Source organism: Anomaloglossus baeobatrachus, chromosome 10, assembly GCF_048569485.1.
Source record: "Anomaloglossus baeobatrachus isolate aAnoBae1 chromosome 10, aAnoBae1.hap1, whole genome shotgun sequence".
NCBI classification, from domain to species: domain Eukaryota; kingdom Metazoa; phylum Chordata; class Amphibia; order Anura; family Aromobatidae; genus Anomaloglossus; species Anomaloglossus baeobatrachus.
In genome coordinates, this window is record NC_134362.1 from 116,853,048 (window position 1) to 116,880,917 (window position 27,870).

Here is a 27,870-nt window from a genome sequence, read left to right on the forward strand (position 1 = left end):
ATATGCACACATATTGCCCTTCTATATATGTGCTCAGTTGTCATACTATGTAAAAGCTTTTAAGTTCCGACATGGAAGTTTAATATCTATATTATGTGGATTTTCCTGCACTTCGGAGTGCCTAAATGCTTATATATGAACTCAAATGGATTTATATACTTTGAAGGAAGCCTCATTTTTTATTGTCAAAAGTTTGTTTTAAATTATTTAAAAAAAAAAAAAAAAAAAAAAAAATCTTTTTTGAAAAACTCTTTTTACTATTTTCTTTTCCTTTCTTTTTTCCTTTCCTCTTTGGTTAAATCATTATTTAAACTATGCTTCAATGCAAAAAACATATGGTTATCCTATATTATGGTAGAACACAAAGCACCATGTTGAATGTAACGCAATATAACCGCACAAGTAGCAGATGGTGTAAATTTGGTGTGAATTAAAAACGCAAGTAGAAGTTTTGGCTATGTATGCATGCACACTGCTTCTATATTAGTACTCAATTTATATTATGTGGGGGCTGTTAAGTTTGAACTAGAAGATTTAATATCTGTGTTATATAAGTTTCATCCTACTTAGGAAAACATTTTGTCAATTGATGTCTATGAAACATGCTTTAATGAATTTATATGCTTGAAAAGAAATGCCACAGCCAAATATATAACGAGCTGACCTTCAGCTTTAACATTAGGGGTTAACCTGCAACAATTGTTCCAAGGGGCTAAAACACACCCTTTAGTTAGCATTTGTGAGGAAAAAAAAAAAAAAATTTTTGAAAAAACTTTTTTTTGTATTTTTGGTTAAATTGTTATTTTAACTATGCTTCGATGAAAGAAACACATTGTTATTCTATATTATGGTAGAACTCAAAGCGCCATATTGAATGCAACGCAATATAACCGCAAAAGTCGCAGATGGTATAAATTTGGTGTGAATTAAAAACACAAGTAAGAGTTTTGGCTATGTATATATGCACACTGCCCTTCTATATTAGTACTCGATTTATATTGTGTGGGGGCTGTTAGGTTTAAACTAGAAGGTTTGATATCTGTTATATAAGTTTCATCCTACTCAGGAAAAATTTATCAATTGATATCTGTGAAACATGCTTTAGTAAATTTATATGCTTGAAAAGAAATACCACAGCCAAATATATAATGAGCTGACTTTCAGCTTTAACATTAGGGGTTAAACTACAACAATTATTCCAAAGAGGCTAAAACACACCCTGCAGTTAGCATTTGTTGCAACCACACAGAGGGAGCCAAGTATCTCCAACAATGAGGGAAAAATTTTTTTTCACACAACAACTAAATAAGTGTGACGCCTATAGCCACATAAATCGCAAGTGGTGTAAATTAAAAACGCACGTTACAACTTTGGCTGTGGGTTCTTGAATTATAACATAATCATTGATGTATATTTATTTCCCCCTTTAATTTTTGAAGCCAATATACCAATGTTATAACAATATGGCAATGAATTTATTGGGCACAAGGTTATTTTTCCCACCCACCAAAAGCAGTACAAGACAAGGCTTTAGTTTTTATCACCTAATAGAAAATCATGAGATCCCTGCGGAGATTCAAACCACAGGGAAAGGTGGTTTTTAATTTGAATATCCACGAGGCCTCTCTCTTACGCAAAAGTTTTTCCATGTTACCCCCTCTATGCGACTTTTGTATTTTTTCTATTCCATACACCCGCAAAGTGTCCAATGTGCCTTGATGTTTGTTAATAAAAGGTTTTGATAACTGAGATGTGCCTCCAGAAGTTTTTTTATGTATTACATCGTATATATGTTCTTTTATGCGTGTGTGCAGTTCTCGTTTTGTACTTCCAATATATTTTAGTTTGCAAGTTATACATTCTGCCAAATACACTATATGTGAACTTCTACAATTTATAAAAGTTTTTATCGCATAGCTACTGCTAGCATCACTGTTTTCAAAAGATGTGATCTTTTTAGGAGTCAATGGGCACATCTTACACTGTTTTCTCGCACAATGGTAAAAACCCTTTAAAGACAGCCAGTTGGTGCCTAGAAGATTCGATTGTTTATTTTTATTTTTGATGTCACTTGGAGATAACTTATCTCCCAGTGACATTGCTTTTTTGGCAACTACTCTACAATTATTATTGAGAATTTTTTTCAAGGTTGTGTCTGTTTTTAATATAGTTAGATTGCGGAAAAAAATCTTTCGTATGTCCGCAAACTGATTACTATATCGTAAGGCTAAGGTGATGGCTGAATTAGCAATTGGTTGTTTTTTAGTCGTGGTCTGAGTGGTGGTTTTCGTAGAATTAATTTTTGATTTTACAACCTTTTGTGCTCTATTTAACATCCATTCTTTGTAACCTCTTTTTTGAGTCTTATATTAATAGTGTCTACTTCAGTTTGGAGGTTTTTCTGAGAGTTGCAATTTCTATGTGCTCGTTGCATTTCTCCTACTGGTATGGCCTTGATGGTATGTGAGGGATGGTGACTTGCTGCATGCAAAATTGTATTTCCTGATACTTGTTTTCTATGGGTGCATGTTTCTATTAACCCAGTGTTAAGACCCGTCATTCGTAAGTCCAAAAAATTCACAGTGTGTTGTTGAAAATCCACCTTAAATTTTAGATTGAAAGGATTATTGTTTATGTACATAGTGAGGTCAGATACGAGAGACTCACCGCCCGCCCATACCATGATGACATCATCGATGAATCTCCCGTACCAGACCACACATCCCACAAATGGATTGCTGTCACAATAGATATATACCTCTTCCCACCAGCTCATAACTAAATTAGCGACTGACGGGGAATACTTAGCACCCATAGAAACTCCAGTTTTTTGAATAAAAAAAACAAAAACACCAACAGATGGAAAAGTTCGCGTTCCATACTAAAAACTCCCAGAATAAAATCCAAAGTTTCATTTGGCTCCTCTGATCTAGATACTTCCGTCGGTTACACCACAGATGAATCATCTGCTGAATCAACACTTCAACCTTCAAAAAACTACTACAGAAAACAAAAGTATTTCAGAGGAAATGCAGAAGAAGAGGTAGGAAACACAAATCCAAAAGGCTATACCCTGCGTCCCAAAAAGACATAGACTCTAATGTAAATTTTGATGTCATTAATTTATCTTCCTGTGACATAACGGCAACACAAAGAGCACTTCTTGCTCTGGGTTTAAATTTTGCACCAACTAATAATTTTGATTTGTTTGGTACATTGTGTGATATTAACAAATTTGTTCGTAATGTTGTGGTAAAAATACATTTTGTTGGGGATGATACTGTGCAATCCGATGCCAATATAGTTGAACATGAAAATATGTATACAAATTTTAAATTTAAAGAACAAATGGCATTGCTAACATAGGAAGAGTTGGGAGATCAATACAAACTAGAGTCCCCCAATGGTAGAGATTCTGCCCCTAGTATTTCCAATCCGGATTTTTATCCGTTAAATGAAAGATGTGAAGCCATAATAAACTTCCAAAAAAATATGGAGAGGGATCTGAGACTGCTACATGAATCTGGCAAAAACAACAATCTCAGTAATTTAAATGTCCAACAGAGAGAGGCACTTTGTCAACTTGAGAAAAATTCAGATATTATAATCAAAAAATCTGACAAAGGGGGATCGGTGGTAATAATGGACAAAGCTGATTATATTTATTGGATGCGCCTTTTGGTGTCTGATACCAACACTTATGTCCCTGTCGCCACTGACCCCACTATTACCATCAATAAGAAAATTCACAAGCTAATCAATGAGGGGGCTTCCCTTGGCTGTTATGACAAAAAATACGCTGAGCGGCTTAAAATTAATGATCCCAGAACACCCATCCTCTATGGGTTACCTAAAACACATAAAGGGGAGAATCCACCCCCCATGCGGCCCATAGTATCGGGCATTGGCTCGGCGGGCGAGAGGCTGGGGCAGTGGATTGACTCTGTTTTGCAGCCCCTGGCCCACCGTGTTCCAGGTTACCTCAGGGACACTATTATTGTTTTAAATGAAGTTAATGATATAAAGTGACAAAATACCTATGGCTGGATAACAGCAGATGTCATTTTTCTTTATACTTCAATACCCCAACAAATAGGAATAATGGCAGCACCCATAGAAAACAAGTATCAGGAAATACAATTTTGCATGCAGCAAGTCACCATCCCTCACATACCATCAAGGCCATACCAGTAGGAGAAATGCAACGAGCACATAGAAATTGCAACTCTCAGAAAAACCTCCAAACTGAAGTAGACACCATTAATATAAGACTCAAAAAAGAGGTTACAAAGAATGGATGTTAAATAGAGCACAAAAGGTTGTAAAATCAAAAATTAATTCTACGAAAACCACCACTCAGACCACGACTAAAAAACAACCAATTGCTAATTCAGCCATCACCTTAGCCTTACGATATAGTAATCAGTTTGCGGACATACGAAAGATTTTTTTCCGCAATCTAACTATATTAAAAACAGACACAACCTTGAAAAAAAATTCTCAATAATAATTGTAGAGTAGTTGCCAAAAAAGCAATGTCACTGGGAGATAAGTTATCTCCAAGTGACATCAAAAATAAAAATAAAAAATCGAATCTTCTAGGCACCAACTGGCTGTCTTTAAAGGGTTTTTACCATTGTGCGAGAAAACAGTGTAAGATGTGCCCATTGACTCCTAAAAAGATCACATCTTTTAAAAACAGTGATGCTAGCAGTAGCTATGCGATAAAAACTTTTATAAATTGTAGAAGTTCATATATAGTGTATTTGGCAGAATGTATAACTTGCAAACTAAAATATATTGGAAGTACAAAACGAGAACTGCACACACGCATAAAAGAACATATATACGATGTAATACATAAAAAAACCTCTGGAGGCACATCACAGTTACCAAAACATTTTATTAACAAACATCAAGGCACATTGGACACTTTGCGGGTGTATGGAATAGAAAAAATACAAAAGTCGCATAGAGGGGGTAACATGGAAAAAGTTTTGCGTAAGAGAGAGGCCTGGTGGATATTCAAATTAAAAACCAGCTTTCCCTGTGGTTTGAATCTCCGCAGGGATCTCATGATTTTCTATTAGGTGATAAAAACTAAAGCCTTGTCTTGTACTGCTTTTGGTGGGTGGGAAAAATAACCTTGTGCCCAATAAATTCATTGCCATATTGTTATAACATTGGTATATTGGCTTCAAAAATTAAAGGGGGAAATAAATATAGATCAATGATTATGTTATAATTCAAGAACCCACAGCCAAAGTTGTAACGTGCGTTTTTAATTTACACCACTTGCGATTTATGTGGCTATAGGCGTCACACTTATTTAGTTGTTGTGTGAAAAAAAATTTTTCCCTCATTGTTGGAGATACTTGGCTCCCTCTGTGTGGTTGCAACAAATGCTAACTGCAGGGTGTGTTTTAGCCTCTTTGGAATAATTGTTGTAGTTTAACCCCTAATGTTAAAGCTGAAAGTCAGCTCATTATATATTTGGCTGTGGTATTTCTTTTCAAGCATATAAATTTACTAAAGCATGTTTCACAGATATCAATTGATAAATTTTTCCTGAGTAGGATGAAACTTATATAACAGATATCAAACCTTCTAGTTTAAACCTAACAGCCCCCACACAATATAAATCGAGCACTAATATAGAAGAGCAGTGTGCATGTATACATAGCCAAAACTCTTACTTGTGTTTTTAATTCACACCAAAATTATACCATCTGCGACTTATGCGGTTATATTGCGTTGCATTCAATATGGCGCTTTGTGTTCTACCATAATATAGAATAACAATGTGTTTCTTTCATCGAAGCATAGTTTAAATAACAATTTAACCAAAAATACAAAAAAAAAAGTTTTTTCAAAAAACATTTTTTTTTTCTCACAAATGCTAACTACAGGGTGTGTTTTAGCCCCTTGGAACAATTGTTGCAGGTTAACCCCTAATGTTAAAGCTGAAGGTCAGCTCGTTATATATTTGGCTGTGGCATTTCTTTTCAAGCATATAAATTCATTAAAGCATGTTTCATAGACATCAATTGACAAAATGTTTTCCTAAGTAGGATGAAACTTATATAACACAGATATTAAATCTTCTAGTTCAAACTTAACAGCCCCCACATAATATAAATTGAGTACTAATATAGAAGCAGTGTGCATGCATACATAGCCAAAACTCCTACTTGCGTTTTTAATTCACACCAAATTTACACCATCTGCTACTTGTGCGGTTATATTGCGTTACATTCAACATGGTGCTTTGTGTTCTACCATAATATAGGATAACCATGTGTTTTTTGCATTGAAGCATAGTTTAAATAATGATTTAACCAAAGAGGAAAGGAAAAAAGAAAGGAAAAGAAAATAGTAAAAAGAGTTTTTCAAAAAAGATTTTTTTTTTTTTTTTTTAATAATTAAAACAAACTTTTGACAATAAAAAATGAGGCTTCCTTCAAAGTATATAAATTCATTTGAGTTCATATATAAGCATTTAGGCACTCCGAAGTGCAGGAAAATCCACATAATATAGATATTAAACTTCCATGTCGGAACTTAAAAGCTTTTACATAGTATGACAACTGAGCACATATATAGAAGGGCAATATGTGTCCATATACATGGGGATATACATGAGTAAATATGTTTGTAAAAAAAATTCCGGTGTGCGCTATTTGTTGAGTGCAGATTTATGTATTTAAATATGATATATTGGCACATATGTATGTGCATTAAACTTGAAGGTGTTATATCTGCACACACTGAATGGCGCACTGCAACTGGTTTGGTTATAAACGTATATATCTTCAAATCCAGAAAACCATTGAAAAATGTGTACTTTATTGTATTGTATTGTATTGTATCATTGTTTTTTAATTGTATATGTATGTAATGTTTTTCATGGTAAAACCTATTTCGTGCATGTAAGGTGCTGAAGTAATTTAAACATCTGTCACATTGATTAGCATTTGCATATAAGCTTTGCAGCACCATCTATCCAGTATCATGATTAAGGGTGAGTGCTTTCACCTGAAACGCGTTGTGCTGGTCATGTCATTCTTTGTGTCTGCATGATAAAATAAAGACGTGATTTTTTTGCCTGAAGAGCTGGACATCCTCATGTTTTAGATTATTTTGGGCTGTGGCAGTGCCTGTCCGTGCTCCAGGACGAAATCAAGACTGAGCTTTTTCCACGGTGAGCTGATTCATACTATTGTCATGTTTAGAGTTGAGCGCAGTTCGCGGTTCTCCAGTTCGCGGTTCGAGTGATTTTGGGGGGTGTTCTAGATCGAACTAGAACTCGAGCTTTTTGCTAAAGTTCGATAGTTCTAGTTACGTTCGAGAACGGTTCTAGCAGCAAAAAGCAGGGCTTTTTACAGCTACAGTGTGCAGGGAGCCATCACTGGCAGCCTGCCAGAAGCTGGTAACCAAGATAAACATCGGGTATCCAAGAAAAGCGCTTTGGTTAGTAACCCGATATTTATCCTAGTTACGTGTGCAGGAAGCCGACACTTCCCCACTCAGCTCGCTCCTCCCCCTCCTGGACGCGGCATGTACACATACATACACACACACACACACTCACACTCACCTGTCCCCAGCCATGCAGTCCACGACACTGACGTCCTCAGCACCACATGACCCCACTAGGCTCCACCCACTTCGCACTCCGCCGCCAGCACACATGGCTCCGCCCACCTGTCACTCTGCACACTTGGTCCCGCTAGGCTCCGCCCACCTGGCACTCTGCAGATATTGCCCCGCTAGGCTCCGCCCACCTGTCACTCTGCACACATTACCCCACTAAGCTCCGCCCACCTGGCACTCTGCACACATTACCCCGCTAAGCTCCGCCCATTTGGCACTCTGCACACATTACCCCGCTAGGCTCTGCCCACCTGGCACTCTGCACACATGGTCCCGCTAGGCTCCGCCCACCTGGCACTCTGCACACATGGTCCCGCTAGGTTCCACCCACCTGGCACTCTGCACACATTACCCCGCTAGGCTCCGCCCACCTGGCACTCTGCACACATGGTCCCGCTCGGTTTACCTGCGGTGATGAAGTCCCGACCTCAGCGCTGTCACTGTACTCCATGGCCGCCGCTTCTCACATCACATCCTCTCGCTTCCGACCCGAGACTGACTAGCGGTGACGTCACGGGCCTCTCGTGATAATTGGCTGTGAAGGTCATTGAACTCAGTAACAGGTGCTGTCAGCAGTGCAGGAGATCAGCGCAGGTAATGTACCTCGCTGACAGCAGCACTTGTCATCCCCTGCAGTGACCTGGGCTGACCCATTGATGTTAGCTCAGATCACTGCACTGCTCTCCCAGCCAATGGGGAACATCCTGCTCTTCATTGACTGGGACAGTGTGGATCGTCATGGGAACCCCTTGGATTACACCAGACCTGGATTTGTTTTTCTTTCTAATAAATTGGTTAAAGAGGGAATGTATTGGGGAGTGTTTTTTCAAATAAAAATGTGTTTGTCGTCTATTTTTTTTTTATTACTGACTGGGTGGGTAATGTCGGGTATCTGATAGACGCCTGACCTCACCAACCGCAGGGCTTGGTGCCAGGTGACATTACACATCTGGTATTAACCCCATATATTACCCCGTTTGCCACCGCACGAGGGCACGGGATGAGCTGGGGCGAAGCACCAGGATTGGCACATCTAATGGATGCGCCACTTCTGGGGCGGCTGCGGCCTGCTATTTTTAGGCTGGGGAGAGTCCAATAACCATGGACCTCCCTAGTCTGAGAATATCAGACCCCAGCTGTCTGCTTTACCTTGGCTGGTGATCCAATTTTGGGGGGACCCCTACGTGTTTTTTTTTTTTAATTATTTAATTTAAAATAACAGCGTGGGGTGCCCTCAGTTTTGGATTACCAGCCAAGGTGAAGCTGCCAGCTGTGGTCTGCAGGCTGCAGCCGTCTGCTTTACCCTAGCTGGCTAAAAAATAGGGGGAACCCTACGTCATTTTTTTTTTTCATTTTTTTGGCTAAATACAAAGCTAAGCACCCCTTAGTGCCACATGAAAGGCACCAAAGGGTGCAAAATTACAAAATGCAGGAGAGTGGGACATTATGTGTCTTTCTGCCATTATAATGACAGAAAAGACTGATATGAAGTGTACAAGCATTGTAAAATCACCAGAGCGCTCTACGCTGTGAAAAGCAGTAGAAAATGGCACTGGAGTGAACATGTGACCGCCTCATGTAGGATGAAGCTATGGATCCTGGGTAAATTTATGTATTTTCCCTCCTTCAGTTTTTTTGCAGTACGCAAAAAAAACAGAAGACACACGGATGACAAACAGATGACATACGGACAGTCTACGGAACGGAAACGGATGCCACACGGATGCACCCGTGAAAAAAAACAGACTGTTTTTTGCAGACCGCAAAAATGGATCGGTCGTGTTAATGTAGCCCTATTCTGATCTGCCGTTTATAAATAGCAGGCAGAAATAAGTGAATAACGCCCCCCAGCGTCAAAAAATCTCCGTTGTTTCAGGCGTAGCTGAGACCCTGGAGATCATGATTCAGGATGGTTTTTCCGGTCCCCGCTCACGTGATCACAGGTATACACCATACACCAATGATCACGTTACAGTAAATGACAGTGTCGGTAAAAAATTATTTATCTCCCATCTGGCATGAACAAACATGATAAATCTCCTACCCGGTCCCCTCCGGTCCCCCGGTGTCGCCAAAGTGCCCCCCCTGATGCCCTCCCAGAAATCCAAGATGGCCGCACGCACAGCAGCACGCCGGCTGCATTCACCCTACTCCTCTGATTTCTGTCGCATGTGCCATGACACATGCGACAGAAAACTCCTCCCCAGGCCCTGCCAGGTCACCCCCTGTAACCCCACCGGTGTTCCCCGGTGTCCCACGGTACCTGTGCAGCGTTGATCCCCCGCGGCCCTCTCCTTCACAATAGACGCTGCCGCATGCACAGAGCGGCTGTCAGCTCAAGTTCCTGTGTTCAGACACAGTGAGTGGTGGTTATGCATCTGTAAGCTAAATGGGCGGCACGGTGGCTCAGTGGTTAGCACTGCAGTCTTGCAGTGCTGAAGTCCTGGGTTCAATTCCCACCAAGGACACTATCTGCAAGGAGTTTGTATGTTCTCCCCGTGTTTGTGTGGGTTTCCTCCCACACTCCAAAGACATACAGATAGGGAATTTAGATTGTGAGCCCCAATGGGGAAAGTGTTCCCAATGTATGCAAAGCGCTATGGAATTTATAGCGCTAAATAAATTAATAAATTATTATTATTACTGCAATGCCCTGCTCATGAGCTAAGGAACATAGTTGATCAGGAGAGCTATATACTACATTTCCAAATGGAGGCATTTGATTTTATAGTTGCCCTGCTAAACGACTACCAAACATGAGAATCCGTTATACGCCACAAGAAAACACATCTAAATAGCGAGCTCTGTTGTTTAGTATTCATTCAGCTGGATAACTGGACTTAAAGGGGTATTCCATCTCCAAGATCCTATCCCCAATATATAGCAGGTGGAATAGCAATAATATCAGCAAATACCAATATTTGGAAATGTAGAATAGTTCTCCTGATTAGGCATACCCTTACCTCATGAGCAGGGCATTGCAGCTTTGGTAGCAACCGTTACGACATGGACTCTGCTGCTGTGGACCCGGGAACAGTGGGTGAAGATTCATTGCACCCACACTCCTCACATGGAGGGTCTGCACTCCTAGAAAATGGGGGATACGTTCCCGTTTTTTCCTTACAATAAATTTGTGAAAGAGGGAATGTTTTGGGGCGTTTTCTTTCAAATACATTTTTTTTGTCGATTTTTTTTGTTAGTACTGACAGTTTGTGATGTCGGGGATCTGATAGACACCATGACATCACAAACTGCTGGGCTTGATGTCAGGTGACTTTACAACTAGTATCAACCCCATTTATTACCCCGTTTGCCACTGCACCAGGGCACGGGATGAGCTGTGGTGAAGCGCCAGGATTGGCGCATCTAGTGGATGCGCCACATCTGGGGTGCCTGTGACCTGCTATTTTTAGGCTGTGAAGGCCCAATAACTATGGACCTTCCCACCCTGAGAATACCAGACCACAGCTGTCCGCTTTACCTTGGCTGGTGATCCAATTTGGGGGGGACCCTACTTTTTTTTTGTAATTATTATAATTTATAAAATAATTATAAAAAAAAAGCCTGGGGTGACCTCAACATTGGATCCCCAACCACGGTAAAGCTGCCAGCTGTGGTTTTCAGGCTACAGCCATCTGCTTTACCCTAGCTGGCTATCAAAAATGGGGGGACCCAACATCATTTTTTTTTTAAACTATTTTTTAAATAAAAAAAATGAATGGGCTTTCCTGTATTTTGATTGCCAGCCAAGGTAACGCCAGGCAGATGGGGGTGGCAACCCATAGCTGTCTGCTTTATCTGCACTGAAAATCAAAAATACCGCAGAGCGCTACGTCATTTTTTTTAAAGATTTATTTTTACAGCACTGTCATGTCAGGCAATCAAAATACAGGGAAGCCCTTTTTGTTTTTAGTTATTTAAATAAATAATTAAAAAAATATATATATGGGCTCCCGCTGCATTTTTTGTATTGCTAGCTAAGGGTAATCCAAGCAGCTACTGGCTGCTAACCCCCACTGCTTGGTGTTACCTTCACTGGCAAAGGAAAATCCAGGGAAGCATTTTTTATTTTTTTTGCCAAAAAACTACCAAAAAAATTACGTGCGCTTCGCCATATTTTTGTATGCTAGCCAGCTACAGCAGGCAGGTACAGGCTGCCCGTAACCCCCAGCTGCCTATTTGTACCCGGCTGGGAACTAAAAATATAGGGAAGCCCTTTTTTTAATTAATTCATGAATTTTATGAAATAATTAAAAAAAAAAATTGACGTAGGCTTCGCCCCACTTTTTGTGTCCAGCCGGGTACAACTAGGCAGCTGGGGATTGGAATCCACAGCACAGGTTAGCCCGAGGTTTCTGGGCCCCTCTGCTGCGAATTGTAGTCCGCAGCCGCCCCAGAAAATGGCACTCTCATAGAAGCGCCATCATCTGGCGCTGTATCCAACTCTTCCAACAGCCCTGGAGCCGGGTGGCTTGTTGGGTAATCATGAGTTAATACTGGCTTTGTTTTACTAGCCAGTATTAAGCCAGAGATTCTTAATGTCAGGCACGTTTGACCCGGCCATTAAGAATCTCCAATAAAGGGTTAAAAAAAAACACCACACAGAGAAAAAATACTTTAATAGAAATAAATACACTGACACTTTAGAGACTCCATCTTCATTACCCCTTGTCAGCCCTCCACGATCCTGCTCTTCTGTCTTCTTTCCCCTTCAACACATGCAGCTCTGTCTGCTCCATCAGTAAGCACAGCTGCATGGGGGAAGACGCTGTGCTCCGTGCAGAAATCACTCTGTGAGAGTGACCACAGGCTCCCGGCTGTAAGCGGTGGCACGGGTTGCCATAGCAACGCTGCTCCGATCACGTAATTCCGGTGCCGCTGCGTGCTGGTAGCGGGATGTCCCCGTCACCGCTACCAAGCGCGTTGCTATGGCAACGGTGATCTCCGTCATTGACCGGCTGTGTCAGCCGGTCAGGAGCTGGCTTCTGCGGACACTGGTAACTACGGTAAACATCGGGTAACCCAGGAGCCCTTTCCTTGGTTACCCGATGTTTACCGTAGTTACCAGCGTCCGCCGCTCTCACGCTGCCAGTGCCAGCCCCCTGCACACATAGCCAGACTACACATCGGGTTAAATTAACCCGATGTGTACTCTGGCTAGGAGTGCAAGGAGCCAGCTCTAAGCGGTGTGCCCTGGTAACCAAGGTAAATATCGGGTTCGTTACCCGATATTTACCTTAGTTACCAATCGCAGTATCGCTTCCACGCATGCTGCTGGCTGGGGGCTGTGGTTACTGGTTGCTGGTGAGATCTGCCTGTGTGACAGCTCACCAGCAACCCGTGTAGCGATGCCCCAGCGATCCCTGCCAGGTCAGGTTGCTGGTGGGATCGCTGGAGCGTCGCTTAGTGTGACGGTACCTTAAGGGAACGGGGAAGCAGAGCGGGGAGTCGAGCTAGAGCATGTCGCCGGTACACGGCGATACACAAATGTGCACCGTGTAACAGAGAGATGCAATGACAGGTCCTACATGACGCGTCATAGTCATGTGACCAGTCTGTAGCCAATGAGATAACAGGCACGTAACTGGTCACATGGCTATTTTTCACGTCACGATAGGTCCTGCATCACTGCTGGCAGTGCTGGTTACCGGGAGGATTCAGCGATCATCGGATGGAATAGCGGCAGGAGACAGAGTGCAGGAGGGATCGCGGGGACCGGTAAGTGTTATGGCAATGTTTAACTGTATGTGTACATTTATAATGTGTTTTTATGTGTTTGTGATTGCCTCCTATTGTTTCCTATGTGGTTCGAGTGGTTCGCCGAACCGGTTCGCCGAACCGAACTCGAAACCGAACTCGAGCCGAACCACGGCCGGTTCGCTCATCTCTAGTCATGTTTTAGGTAGTGCAGCAAGAAGGCGCTCATGTGTCTTGCGCATCCAGGAGGACCAAGTCCTTGCTGTGTTGTGGCGGAAAGGTGAGAATCATGCTTCCTTCCTTTGCGCTCCCTCCCCCAACCACGCAAAACAGAAATGTGATCAAGGTCTCCTTCATCTGCTGAGTCTTCCATGCTCATCGCCAGTTCGTCATCCATTTCTTCCTGGGCTCCTGCACCTTCCTCAACAGTTTGTCTGCTACCATGCGCCCTTGTTAATCCCTCTCCCCCACCGTCCCATGCCTGCCGCCTTGGTGCTGCTGACCGTCTGGACCTTGTAAATCTTGTTATCCCTTCCACATATGACTCCTCCTGTCCTTCCTCCTCTTCCTCTTGTCACACCACCTGACTTCAAATATTGTTTAGAGTGTTCTCCAGCATGTAGATGACCGAAATTTTCATGCTGATAATGGCATCGTCAGATAAACATCTTCGTCGACATTTGTAAACTGTGAAGAAGGATGCATACGTCCTTGATCTGAGAACACTCCAGCAGCGTGATCTGCCCCACCTCTGGAACTCGTTAGCCCAGGCTATACGTCATAACGTATTGAACCAGTGCTTGGTGGTGCTGACACAGACGCTGCCAAATGAGCAGAATCAAATTCCTGCGTGTCGGCACATCGTTTTTCAGGCGGTGAACCGGCAGACTGAAAGACTTCTGAAGTGATGCAAGTCGTTCAGCTATGTGGTGTGAACGGTGGAAGTGAGCACATAGCGAGCATGCTCTCTGCAGAAGGCCATGTAGGCCGGGATAGTGGTTTAAAAATTGCTGGATAACCAGGTTGAACATGTGAGCCATACAAGGCACGTGTGTCACATTGTCCCAGCGAAGGGCCGCACCCAGGTTTGTATCATTGTCGCACACGGCCTTCCCTGGCTGCTGGTTGAGTGGAGACAACCATTGATGAAACTCGGTCTCCAGAGCTAACCGTCCACAACTCAGCGGTGTGATTCACATTTCCCATACATTTCAAAGTAAAGAGTCGACCGCCTGATGCCGTTGAGCTCTACTGCCAGCATAGTAAGAAGGTGTGCGAGATTCCTTGTGCACAGTTACAACGAGGGTGGCCTTACCAGAGAGGATTTGAGCGTAGGTGGAAGACCAAGACAAGGTTGAGGAGGCAGACACAGTGAAGGAACTTCTACATACAGAGGAAGGATTGACATACAACTCGTAGGGATAGCAAGACTTGTACAGCAGACCTTTCTCCATCTCTCACCATAGTTATCCAGTGCCCAGTCAGCAACATGTAACGCCCCTGTCCATGGTGACTGGGCCAAGTATCTTTGGTGAAATGCACCCTGTCACACACAGAGTTTCTCAAGGAAGCGGTGATGTTGTGTGCGACATGCTGGTGTAGCGCAGGCACGCTTTTCTTGGAGAAGTAGTGGCGACTAGGCATATGCTCTTGGGGCACTGCAATGGACATAAGGTCTCTAAAATCCTGTGTGTCCACTGGGCGAAAAGGCAGCATTTCTGTAGCCAACAGCTTGCAGATGCTTAAAGTCAACCTCTTAGGCATGTCATGCCCCTTCTAAAATCATGTAAAACACAGCAAGGGGACTCCAACTAGAGTCTCCCTTTTTTCCAAGAATTGGGCCCCGGACAACACTTAAGTGTCATCAATTGCCTCACAGATGCAAACTTAAAATGTTGTTTTGCATGAAGCACTATCGAAAATCCACAAGCCTTTCGTCTCTCCAGGATGACACAGGGGTAGAAAAGTCCTTGCAGATCCATGATTTGTTCATCTTGGATCATTTAAAACATAGCAAGGGGACTCCAACCAGAGTCTTCCTTTTTTCCAAAAATTGGGCCCCGGACAACACAGAAGTGGCATCAATTGTCCCACAGATGCAAACTTAAAATGTTGATTTGCATAAAGGCAACAAAAAGGAAAGTAGGATCCAGCACAAATTCCTTGAGGTTAAAATGATCCTTTCCTTTATTGATGAATGAAAAACATATCGAAACTGGAGATAAAGACATACAATTTCAACGCATAGGGGCTCTTTATGCGTTTCGGACTTAAGAATTAAAAACAACAAAGTCCTTAGTCATAAGTGACCTATGCTGAACTAGAAGCTGCTCAAATAGAAAGGCTAACTAGACCCAAACCAGGAAATGGACGGGAATGCAACAATTGGTTACAGGGCGGAGTTGATCATCTGTTTCTGCTAGTTGGGATAAGGTAGGGAAAAAAAAAATCCTGAAAATAGCATTATAGTGTGTAAAATATTAGATCATCAAATAAATCTATGTGGGGAAAAATTTATCTATATATGAAATATCATCATAGATTAACAGTGATGTAAATATAAATCTGAATGTAAATCTGAATTCCAACTAAAAAAAATTATTTTTTTCCCTTTTTTGTGGGCATCAAAATTCCTCATAATGGGACCAAGATATTATCCATATCAGAACTAATAAGAGGCTCAAGAAATACATACATGGAGAAACAGAGATAAGTAATCACTGATGCATATAATGTTATATTTTTATCAATCAACATGTTCAAAAAAATCCCCTATACAAAGTCAGATGTATAACAACAGGAGCAAATTCTGCAGACATATAATGCTCCGATTCTTCCTCTATTCACCACACACTTATACCTACCCGTGCAATTGTTGCAGGTGGGGAGGACGCCACTGCGCTGCGCTCGCTCGCTAGCGGGTGAGGAGGACGCCACTGCGCTGCGCTCGCTAATGCTCGGGTCCGGCGCTGCTGCGGCTGCTGCTGCTCGGTGGCTCGAGCGGTGGGCCGGATCCGGGGACTCGAGCGGCGCTCCTCGCCCGTGAGTGAAAGGGGTGGTTGGTTTGAGGGATTTAGTCCGTGACGCCACCCACGGGTCGTGGTGAAGATGGGCACCACCGTTACTGGTGACGGGGATCCCGGGAGTGATGGTAGGGAGCAGCTGGGATGTTGTTTTCCCCCTCTGTGGGTAGGGTTCGGTGGTCCCGGGGCCCGATGATGTGACGGGGAGGCAGGGTTGGTGAGGTGCAGGGTTGCAGGGACAGCGCGGCGCGGTGCCGTATGGCACGGGTGTACTTACTCAGCAAGAAAGGTACAAAGTCCTCGGTAAACCAAACGGCTGGATGGACGGGTCCCGCAGCCGGCTGCAGTGTCTCTCCCCGGACAGGCGATAGCGGCTGTCTTTCCCTGCACCTTGATGTTCTCGGTTAACTATTATGGATCCCCAACGGTAGTCCGCTCCTCAGTGTATGGGTACCGGAGGAGCCCGTTTGCCCGCAGGTGCTGGCCCTTGGGTCTCTAGCCTTTGGCAGTAGCTGTATACCCTCACGGTGTGGGCGGTTGCCTTCAATCGGGACTTTTGCTGTTATGAAACCCCTGGGGTTCCAGTCACATTCGGATCTGACTATTGTCGGCGGCTCCAAGCCTGGTCGGGGTCCGATGGCCCTGCCTGTGTGTGCTGGCTTCACTTCGCTCCCTGGTCGGTACCGGCGGGCCGTCGCCCGACCCCGGTCCTACGGTTCCGCGATGCTCCACTACTCCTGCAGACTGCCTCCACCGTCTGCCAACCTTGCTGTCAGTGCCTGGGCCACAAACCCAGACACCCAAGTGTACACACTCAACTGACACTTTTCCCGCCTCCAGGCCTGTGAACTCCTCAGTGGGTGGAGCCAACCGCTTAGCTCCACCCCAACTGGTGTGGACATCAGTCCCTGGAGGGAGGCAACAAGGGTTTTGTGTTTGGCTGGTGTCCCTGTCTAATGGGGGTGGGGTGTTTGTGTGTTATCTGTGACGACCTGGCTAGGCCAGGGCGCCACATTCCCCCTTGGTGAAATGCAGACCGTCCGCGGGCTGCCCGTCCATCACCGGTTTTATTTTTTTTTTCAAAACTGTAAAATATAAATTAACATATGAACATTTTAAATATGTAAGCATTTTTTGTGAGAACACTTAAACGTTGCACATATAAAACATTTTAATGACGGACGGACGGATGTCTTCCGCTCTCCCACCCAAGCAACCTAGCCTTGATGCTGCCCCTAAGAAGTGGGCAGCACCCCTTGACCCCAGTCCAGGTTCAGGCTGCCCGAGCGGGAACGGGTACGGTTACTCGCACCCGGCTGTCACTTCAGGGGACCCCACATCCTTGGGGGACCCCTGACCCCCGGAGGATGGCCACCGGTCCTGGTGGTGGCCGGGCCCCAGCCTGCTCTGCTGCGGGCCCTTCCTCCAATCTGCCTCTCCGGAGGCGGCTCCGACGGAAAATCACCCCTCAACTTATTTACAAGCCCACAAGTTCATGGGTGGCCTGCCAGTTCTCGGCCATGTCCATGAGTAGTCTCTCATGCAGGGGGTAAAAGCACACAGGGTCCCTCCGGGGACAACTTGCCGGCAACGGCCGGAATAATCATGTAGACAATCAGATGAAGAACACGGTTGATTAAGGTCATTCATTTAAACTGCTGAGGGTCCCAACGGGGAACAACTGCTTGCAACGGCGGACCGCTGCCACTACTTGAGGTTGTACTCCTCTGAGACCTCTTCCAGCTCCACATCTGGATGGCTTGGTGGAGGTGGAGGGGGCTGGGGCCGCATCTGTTCACTGCGGCTCTTCCTCTGCTTGACGTTCAGGGCGAACCAGCCCCTCTCCCCACAATGGCGGGTGTAAGTCACCAGGTCACCTGGCAACAGATCACAACCTGGATGGCCCATGGGGAGGTGCGAATTGACATCGCGGCGAGCCACGAATACTTCGGCTTTCAGGCCCGGCTCATAGATGAAGCCGAACCCACTCCGTTGGTCAAACTGCTGGACCTGGCCCTCGTACACCAGGTCCCGCACCCGAAAGGTTGCATGGCGGAGTGCATCCTTCTCTATGATCACCCTCGCCATCACTTCGGCCCTCTGCTGCTCCCTGACAGCAATCTCCCAGCCCAACGGGTTTGGTTCCCTGTCCCAGTAAGGGGTGTTGGCAGACCCCTGCGCCCGGGTCGGGCCCCGCTGAACCGTGCCCACACCGGCCACTACCGGTTCTCTTTTGTGGGGGTCCTGCGGTGTCGTGGCCTGTACTGCTGCTTGGCAGTAGCGGCCCAGCGCAGCCTCAGCCGAGGCGGGGAATTCAGGGTCAGTTAGCCTCACCAGTTGGGCCTTTGGGCCGGCAGCGGCTGGCTCTTTCACGGCTGGGCGGACTGCCGGAGCCGGGACGGTCTCGGGTGCGGCCACTTCCGCGGTCAACGGCTTCTCATCACGGATGGCTACTTCCTGCGGGGCCTTCCACGGTAGTGGGAGGGATGCAGGCCGTTCCCGAACAACGCCCCCAGGCCTGTCCTCTAGGGAGGACGGGTTGGCTTCCGCTACCGGTGTTGGGGATAGCGGACCAAGCGGAGGGGCGACAGCAGCCGGTATGGATGGCGGGGGAAGCAGGACGGTGAGCGGGCGCAGGCCGGGCCCCTCAGCCACAGCGGCCGGTCCTTCTCGGACACAGGGGCGTGGGTCGCTTACCCGCTCCTCCAACTCTGCCTCCACCTCGCGTCTCCGCACGGCCGCCGCCACTTCCTCCATCTCAGCCACCCAACGCTCCATCAAGAACCGGACCTGGGCTTGAAGGCGGCAGCACATCTGTGCGGTCCGGGCTTCCACCCACGCCGCTGTTCCTGGCGTGGGCTCGGGGATTTCCGCGGTGCCGGACAGACGGGACATCATGCGTGGCCGTGTTCCAGGAACCAATTGTTTGCAGAGTCCTGGCGTCCCCGCTTTTATAGCCTCGGCTACATTAGGCAGACACACACCCGCCCCCCCTTGGTTCTCTTCAGCACTTCCATTTGTTGGGGGCGGGGCTTCGCTTTCGCGCCTTCCCTGCTCGGAGAAGATGCTCGAGCGGGAGATTTTCGCGCCAAGATGGCGGCGCTTCAAAATTTTCGGCCGGACACCACCGGCGGAGATCACAAGGCGCACTTCTACTGGTAAGTAGATGGGTTCAATCCTGTTCATGACGCCAAGTTGTCGCGGGTGGGGAGGATGCCACTGCACTGCGCTCGCTAACGCTCGGGTCCGGCGCTGCTGCGGCTGCTGCTGCTCGGTGGCTCGAGCGGTGGGACAGATCTGGGGACTCGAGCAGCGCTCCTCGCCCGTGAGTGAAAGGGGTGGTTGGTTTGAGGGATTTAGTCCGTGACGCCACCCACGGGTCATGGTGAAGATGGGCACCACCGCTGCTGATGACGAGGATCCCGGGAGCGATGGCAGGGAGCAGCTGGGATGTTGTTTTTCCCCTCCGTGGGTAGGGGACAGTGGTCCCGGGGCCCGATGATGTGACAGGGAGGCAGGGTTGGTGAGGTGCAGGGTTGCAGGGACAGCGCGGCGCGGTGCCGGATGGCACGGCTGTACTGACTCAGCAAAAAAGGTACAAAGTCCTCGGTAAACCAAATGGCTGGATGGACGGGTCCCGCAGCCGGCTGCAGTGTCTCTCTCCGGACAGGCGATGGCGGCTGTCTTTCCCTGCACCTTGATGTTCTCGGTTGATTACTATGGATCCCCAACGGTAGTCCGCTAACCGGTGTATGGGTACCGGAGGAGCCCGTTTGCCCGCAGGCGCTGGCCCTTGGGTCTCTAGCCTTTGGCGGTAGCTGTATACCCTCATGGTATGGGCGGTTGCCTTCAATCGGGACTTTTGCTGTTATGAAACCCCTGGGGTTCCAGTCATATTCGGATCTGACTATTGTCGGCGGCTCCAATCCTGGTCGGGGTCCGATGGCCTTGCCTGTGTGTGCTGGCTTCACTTCGCTCCCGGGTCGGTACCGGTGGGCCGTCGCCCGACCCCGGTCCTACGGTTCCGAGTTGCTCCACCACTCCTGCAGACGGCCACCACCATCTGCCAACCTTGCTGTCAGTGCCTGGGCCACAAACCCAGACACCCAAGTGTTCACTCCTCTCACTTCAACCTCCTAAACTCAACTCCTTCACTCAACTGACACTTTTCCCGCCTCCAGGCATGTGAACTCCTCGGTGGGTGGAGCCAACCGCTTAGCTCCGCCACAACTGGTGTGGACATTAGTCCCTGGAGGGAGGCAATAAGGGTTTTGTGTTTGGCTGGTGTCCCTGTCTAATGGGGGTGGGATGTTTGTGTGTTATCTGTGACGACCTGGCTAGGCCAGGGCGCCACACAATCATAGAATTGTTCAACAACGGAAATCATACCAGGCACTCAAAAAATATAACGCAGCTCTGAACGATAGTTCAGACCTCCCGGGTACCTGGTATTTAGTCTAAGGATCCATTCTGCTTCAGTATATAATAGCGCTTGAAACCAATCCCCACCTCGGGGCGGTTTTGGGACATATTCAATGCCCGAAACCGTAAGAAAAGAAGTATCACCCGAATGGTGATCTATGAAGTCCTTGGTAAGACCCGATAGGGAGCGTCTTTGCGATGGAAGCCTGCTAGAAGCATTCAGATCCTGAGTTTGTACAACACTAGTATGCGCAGATATTCTAGTTCTCAGGGGTCTAGAAGTGCACCCAATGTAACTTTTTTCACAGGCAGAACAAGTGGCTTTATATATGTGTGTGGTGGAGCAATTAATGAAAGAATTGATCCTATAGCTCATATTGTAAGTACCAATGACTGCCTTAACTGTGTGCATAAATTTACGTAGACCACAGCAGCTAGAACCGCATTTATAGGAACCTGAGATACTAAGCCAGGTTTTCTTAGGTTTCTGGGCTGTATACATACTTGGTGCAATTATGTTACCCACTGTACATGCTCTCTTCGCCACTACATTGACCCCCTGCGAAAGGATAGAGTTCAGCACTGCATCCTGCCGGAGGAGGGGGAGAAATCGCAGAATTACCTCTTTAATATGGAAAAAATCCACACTATATGGAGTGGAAAAGGTGATCTTTTCTTTATATTTGGCAGATTTTTCAGATTTTTCAGAATCTTGTAGCAGACTAGGACGAGTTTTATTGTCTACAATAGATGATGCTCTATTGATGATCCGATTAGAATAACCTCTTTTTTTCAGTCTATGCTTGATGTGGACAGCCTCTCTGGAATAAGATAGCTCGGAGGAACACAGTCTCTTAGCACGCAGGAGTTCCCCCACAGGTAGACTCTGTAATGTGTGGGGCATATGGCAACTCCCTGCGTGAAGAGACGTGTTACCGCTGATCGGTTTCCTATAAAATGTGGAATCAATGGTTCCAGTTATGGGGTTACCAAATAGTTGAATATCTAAGAATGGTGCCCGTTGTGTATAAACATTCACTGTAAATTTTAAATTCAGACTATTATTGTTAAAATACGCACTTAGGGAATCAGAAAATTCTTGACATGTGCCTTGGTCATGAGTGTTACATATTAACAACTGATCGTCAATACACCTGGCATACCAGGAGATTTGATTTAGAAAGGGGTTACTGTTACACCTCGTGGCTCTCCTGTGGCAAGGAATGAGACAGTCTCCTTGCCTGCCACGAGCGCTCCTGCTCCGCAGCGCCGAAGGTCTGCCAGACTGCGCAGAGTGCAGGAGAAACCTCCTCAGAGAGGCAGCACAAGGGTGACACCTAGTGGTACTCCTGTTGCAAGAAATGAGGCGGTCTCCCATTCCTTGCCTGCCACAGCTCCTCCTGCTCAGCAGCCTCGAAGGTCTGTGAGGTTGCGCAATGTGCAGAGATTTGCTGCTCAGGGAAGCAGTGAGACTCCCGTTATCTCTACACATTGTGAGACCGAGGATCCCGCCTCTATTTCCCAGAGACAGGAGGGTGAGCATGTGCTATGCTTGGTGGATCCTGATTCGCCCACTGACGTCACACGGCTTGATGACAAGGCTGGTGACGTGGTGAATCCTGACTGGCCAGGCTGGGATGTCGTGGATCCTGATTGGGTCAAGTCCGTCATCTCCGCCTCGCGCCCGCCCTTGGCTGGAGCTACACCTCCTTAAAAGCTCCTCCTGCCATCATGGCGGCGCGCGACCGTCCTTCTATGTTTGGATGTCTGGCAGCGTGCTGCCACGCCACTGCTCAGGCATTATCTTCTTCTGTGGGCTTGGCCCTTGCTGCTTAGGCAGCACCTGGTTTGCAGGCCGTGTCCCTGCCTTGCTGCTCCGGCAGTAGCTCCTTCTACAGGCCGTGTTCCTGTCCCAGGTGAGCTCCTCGAGTCTCCACTGGACTCACCTGGTTATTGAAAGCACACGTGCGTGGGCACCTCTGTGCTACCCTCGTGCCATATTCTCGTGACTTCCACTGGCACACGTGCGTGGGCACCTCTGTGCTTCCCCGTTCAACAGGTACACCGAGCCGTGTGATCCCTGCCATACAACCCACACGGGTTAGCGCAGACCGGTGTACATAGATCGTCTGTGACATTCCAGACGATCGCTAGCAGCAACCCGCTCACTCTTCACCCACCATAGCAGCGGTCCCTTACACCGCACAGTGGACCTTGACCGGCGGAAGCTGTCCATTCCCCATCTTGGCACGCTTCCCCGGGTCCCCCTCGTAACAGGTTACTATCAGTATGAATATACTGCTCCTCCCAGTATGCCATGTAAATATTGGCTAAGGCGCATAAAAAACTGGCACCCATAGGGCATCCAGAAGTTTGTAGATAATAGGTGCCATCAAATTGAAAATAATTAGGTCTCAAAAGGAAACCAGTGGTCATGAGGACATATTCCTTAAAGTGGTCCTCCAATGAGCTGTATTTTTCCAAATGAAAAAAATAAGGCTTGCAAAGCCTCATCATGGGGAATGCTGGGGTATAATGATACCACATCACTGGCTATCCAGAATGAGTTGGCTGTCCATTTCATTCTCTCCAAATTTTGTAATAGGCTCTTGGTGTCCCTTATATAACCTATTGTACGTTTCATAAGTGGTTGGAGGATATTATCCAACCAATCACTGAGGTTATTGGTCAAAGAGCCTGTACTAGCCACTATGGGCCTTAAGAGGGGAGGGAAAACACCCTTATGTATCTTAGGTAGTCCCTGAAAAATAGGACATAAAGGTTTATCTACCAGAAGATAATCATGAGTCTTTTTATTGATTATAGCCCACTCAAGTCCTTGTGACAGTAGTTTCTGCAGTTTAACATGGAAAGTTGGTGTGGGATCACCAGGTAAGTGTCTATAGGTGGTGGTATCCTCTAAAATCGAATTAATATCCCTTTCATATAATACACTGTCTAACACCACGACCAAACCTCCTTTGTCCGCTTTCCGAATGACAATGTGTCCGTTGTCTTTCAGTGCTCTAAGTGCGCTCCTCTCCTGTACGCACAAATTGTCTTGGATATTGGATGTGGACATGAGGATTTGTCTAACCTCAGTTTCAATAAGGTCCTGGTAGGTGTCCATGACAGGCACCCTAGAGGCCACAGGATAGAAATACGGATTCTTGATGTTAAAAGGGGGTGGTTTGGGCAAAGTAGAGCAGGATTCACTTAAATCTTGCAAATTGGTGATAGCAATTTGCTCCTTTAAATCCAGATGTAAAGGAATGATGGTGGCTTCATCTGTTTCTGGTAATAATACATCATCCTCCTCACAAACTTCATCATTAGTAGAAGTGTTTCTTCCTCATTCTCTAGAAAAGTGGAAGTGTCCATGTTAAATGGTCTGGGGAAAGTGCAGCTTTATCTGGTAAAAAATATCAATGTGAAAAAAATTCCAATGTGAAAAAATTCCAAAAGGTCAATATTCCGGTTTCTTCTAATATTTAAATATATAATCACAGTAACATTGTGTCCAAAAAAATCACACATATAGGCAAATGAATGTGTGAAGAAAGGAAATGTAAACGTGTAAAGAAAATTAAACGTGTAAAGAGCCCCTATGCGTTGAAATTGTATGTCTCTGGTGCCCTTTTTTTTACTGAAGTTTTATGCACTCACCTTTTGCCACAAAACTTCAGGCATATATGACTTTTCCAAAGTCTCCTTATCCGGGTCTGCTGCTTGCCTTGAATTGATCCTGTGTATGGTCCTGGCTCGGATTACCACAGGTGAAAAAGTTAAAAATGAAGTAAACCAATTCTGTAGTGGCCGCGCTCCCCGTAGTAATGATTTTAAAAACTCTTGTCCTCAAATGGATTTTATTACTCAAACATACGGAAATAAAAAACGGATACAACGCGTTTCGGCGGGAACAACCGCCTTCCTCAGGTATCTAAATAAAAATGCATCTCACTCTACTTTATAGATAAAAAAATAAATACAATTTACCTGGTATTCAAATAAGGGTGTGGATATAACCACAGCTGTATAATCAGTTTCTTAGTTCACTTCAACTCTAGTGGTTCATTAAAAACAAATCCACAAACAACAAATCACTTAAAAGAATCATAAAACTAAAAACACTAAGCATTTATCAATAAAATTACTATCAATAAGATTTATCAAATAAAAGGTAGTACAAAAAAAAAATAGATAAAAATTCTTTAAAAAACAAATTTAAAATCTTATTATTTTTTTTTTTTCTTTTTCATTATATTTAGACAGGGATGTATACTATATTCTTTCCACAATATCATTAAGGCCATTAGGATGCAATGTTTGAAGGCGGTAAATCCAATATGTTTCTTTGCGATTGAGCAAAGAATTTCTATTGATCGTTTCCATAGGTATCTGTTCTAGAGGTGTCACCCTTATATTAAAATTCTTTTCATGCTTGAGTAGTATATGTCTTGATAAACTATGTTTTAAAAACCCATTTTTTGCTCTATTTCTGTGCCCGTTCATACGAGCACGTAACGTCTGTGTCGTGCGTCCCACATACTGTAGCCCACAGCTACAGTCGATAATATAAATATAATCGCTATCGCAACTCAGATTTTGTTTTATTTTAATTAATTTGCCTGTACTTTTACTTGTAATCTGTTTTGCTCCATGGTTTATAATTCCACACGTATGACATTTCCTAGAACTACATCTAAAAACTCCAATCACCTGATCTTCATTTTTTTCTATCCTTGCTGATTTTTTTTAATTTTCTCTTAATCTACTTGGGGCTATTAAGCGTTTTATTGTTTTCCCCCTCCTAAATGTTATATTTGGTTCCTCAGGCAAATATTTTCCCAAAATCAGATCCCGTTTTAGAATATACCAATATTTTTTCAGAATCATACGTATCATCTTATTCCCTCTATTATAGGTCGTAATAAAATTAAATTTCCACCTGCCTCCTTCTCTGTCATTTGTTTTTTTACACATCACCTCATTTTTTTCCCCTTCTTTCTTACCCAAAAAATCCTCCTGTTTTTTTCCTCTGTTTTTTTCATATACGGCATGAACCAATTTTTTGGGATATTTCTTTTCCTTAAATCTTTTCTTTAAAATATCAGCCTGGGTTTAATAGTCTTTATCTTCAGTACAGTTTTTCCTGATGCGAAAGAACTGACTGTATGGAATGTTTTCTTTCCATTTTTTATAATGGGCACTTCTGAAATCCAAAAATCCGTTGGAATCAACTTTCTTAAAATGCGTTTTTGTGATGATACCAGTCCCCTTATGGCTAATTTCCAAATCTAAAAACACTATTTTTTCATTATTTATTTCTGAAGTAAATGAAATATCCCAATCGTTTTTATTCAACGTATTTATCATTTCTATTGCTTCTGCTTTTGTACCATTCCAGATAATTATCAGGTCATCTATAAAACGCCTATAAAAAACTATTTTCTTTATATTTTCCAGCTTACTTAAAATTGATGAGGACTCAAATCGCCCCATAAAAAGATTTGCGAAACTTGGTGCGACCTGAGTCCCCATCGCGGTCCCGTGCCGTTGTAGGTATAGTGACCCTTCAAAATCAAATACATTATGTCTTAAAATAAACCCTAAACCATTCAACAAAAAATTATTTTGTTTAATTGCAAGCCCCATCTTTGTGAGATAATAATCTACCGCATTAATCCCTCGATCATGATCTATATTGGAATATAATGCATTAACATCCATGGTAATAAAATAAAAATGTTCTTGCCATTCGATAGTTCTGAGATCATTGATTAATTGTGTGGAATCTTTTAGATATGATGGTAAGGATTTAACAATGTCCTGTACAAAAAGGTCTATATAGTGAGATAAATTTGTAGTTAAGGAGCCAATTCCAGATATTATTGGTCTTCCTGGAGGGTTAACAGGATCTTTATGTACTTTTGGCAGATGGTAAAACAATGCCATTGTTGGTGTAGGAATCATCAAAAAATGTTTTTCTTTTTTATTTATAATATTTTCCATAAAAGCTTCATTGATAAGTGATTTATATTCTTTTATATATATTTGTGTTGGATCATTATCTAGTCTTAAGTAATATTTAGCATCTGAGAGGATCCTATGCGCTTCTTCTATATAGTCTTTTCTATTTTGGACCACCACCCCACCCCCTTTATCTGCTTAGCGTATCACAATATTTGTGTTATTTTTTAAAACCTCCAGAGCCTCTTTCTCTTGCTTAGAAATATTGTTCAAATTTCTTCCTTTATTAAAAACACGTGTATTTTTATTTATTTTCTTACAATTACTATTTCTTATATCCTTCATTCATAAAGGCGTTTAGATCCAAAAAAAGATCAAACGCATTTGCGTCCTGTGTCGGACAGAAATTTAAACCTTTACTTAAAATTTCTATTTCTGATTCAGATAAAATATATGAGGATAAATTAAATATTTTTATTGTTGGTATAGATATGCCTTCGGATTCTCCAAGTTCAATTTCCTTATTTTTATTTTTCTTTCTTCGATTTTTCCTTTCCTTCTTTTTTATTGTGTACCCTTTTCCTCTCGATCAACTTGCCCTATTTTTCTTTTTTTTGCTCTTTGGTCTACTAATGGTACAAAATAATTTGTTATATGATTCCTTTGTACTGGGCTCAGGTTCTGAGCTAACTGGGAGCAGCTGATTACAGGGGGTAAAATCACTATCTCCGATGTACTTGGTCTTGTTGGACCTATTTCTAAAAAATAAATATTTGATGTTATTGATGAAGGTGATGGCGAAGGTGCTTGTAATACTGTGGTGAATATTAATGATGGTTCTGTCTCTTCATGTATTGTTAATTCAAGTATGTTTAAATCTATTTCAGTTTGATTTTGTTCGTCTACAAGTTCTGATATCTCCAATGGGGAAAAAACTGAATCTTGTGATGGTTGTAACGGGATGTTTTTTGTTATAATAATATTTGGTTCCAGAGGGGGACAATTTTCTATCAATACATTAGTCTCCTTTTTCTGTGTTTTCTTACCTGTTGTCTGGTCTTGTGGGGTGGAAGTATTTGGTAATATTTTGTTTTTAGTTTTTGAT

The 27,870-nt window shown here is 44.3% G+C and overlaps 1 protein-coding gene across 2 annotated transcripts in view; it reads right to left on the reverse strand.

Annotated features, from left to right (window-relative positions):
• Positions 1-27,870, reverse strand: part of SPON1 (spondin 1) — a 2,596,838-nt gene that overhangs the window by 1,049,752 nt on the left and 1,519,216 nt on the right. The window lies entirely within an intron of this gene.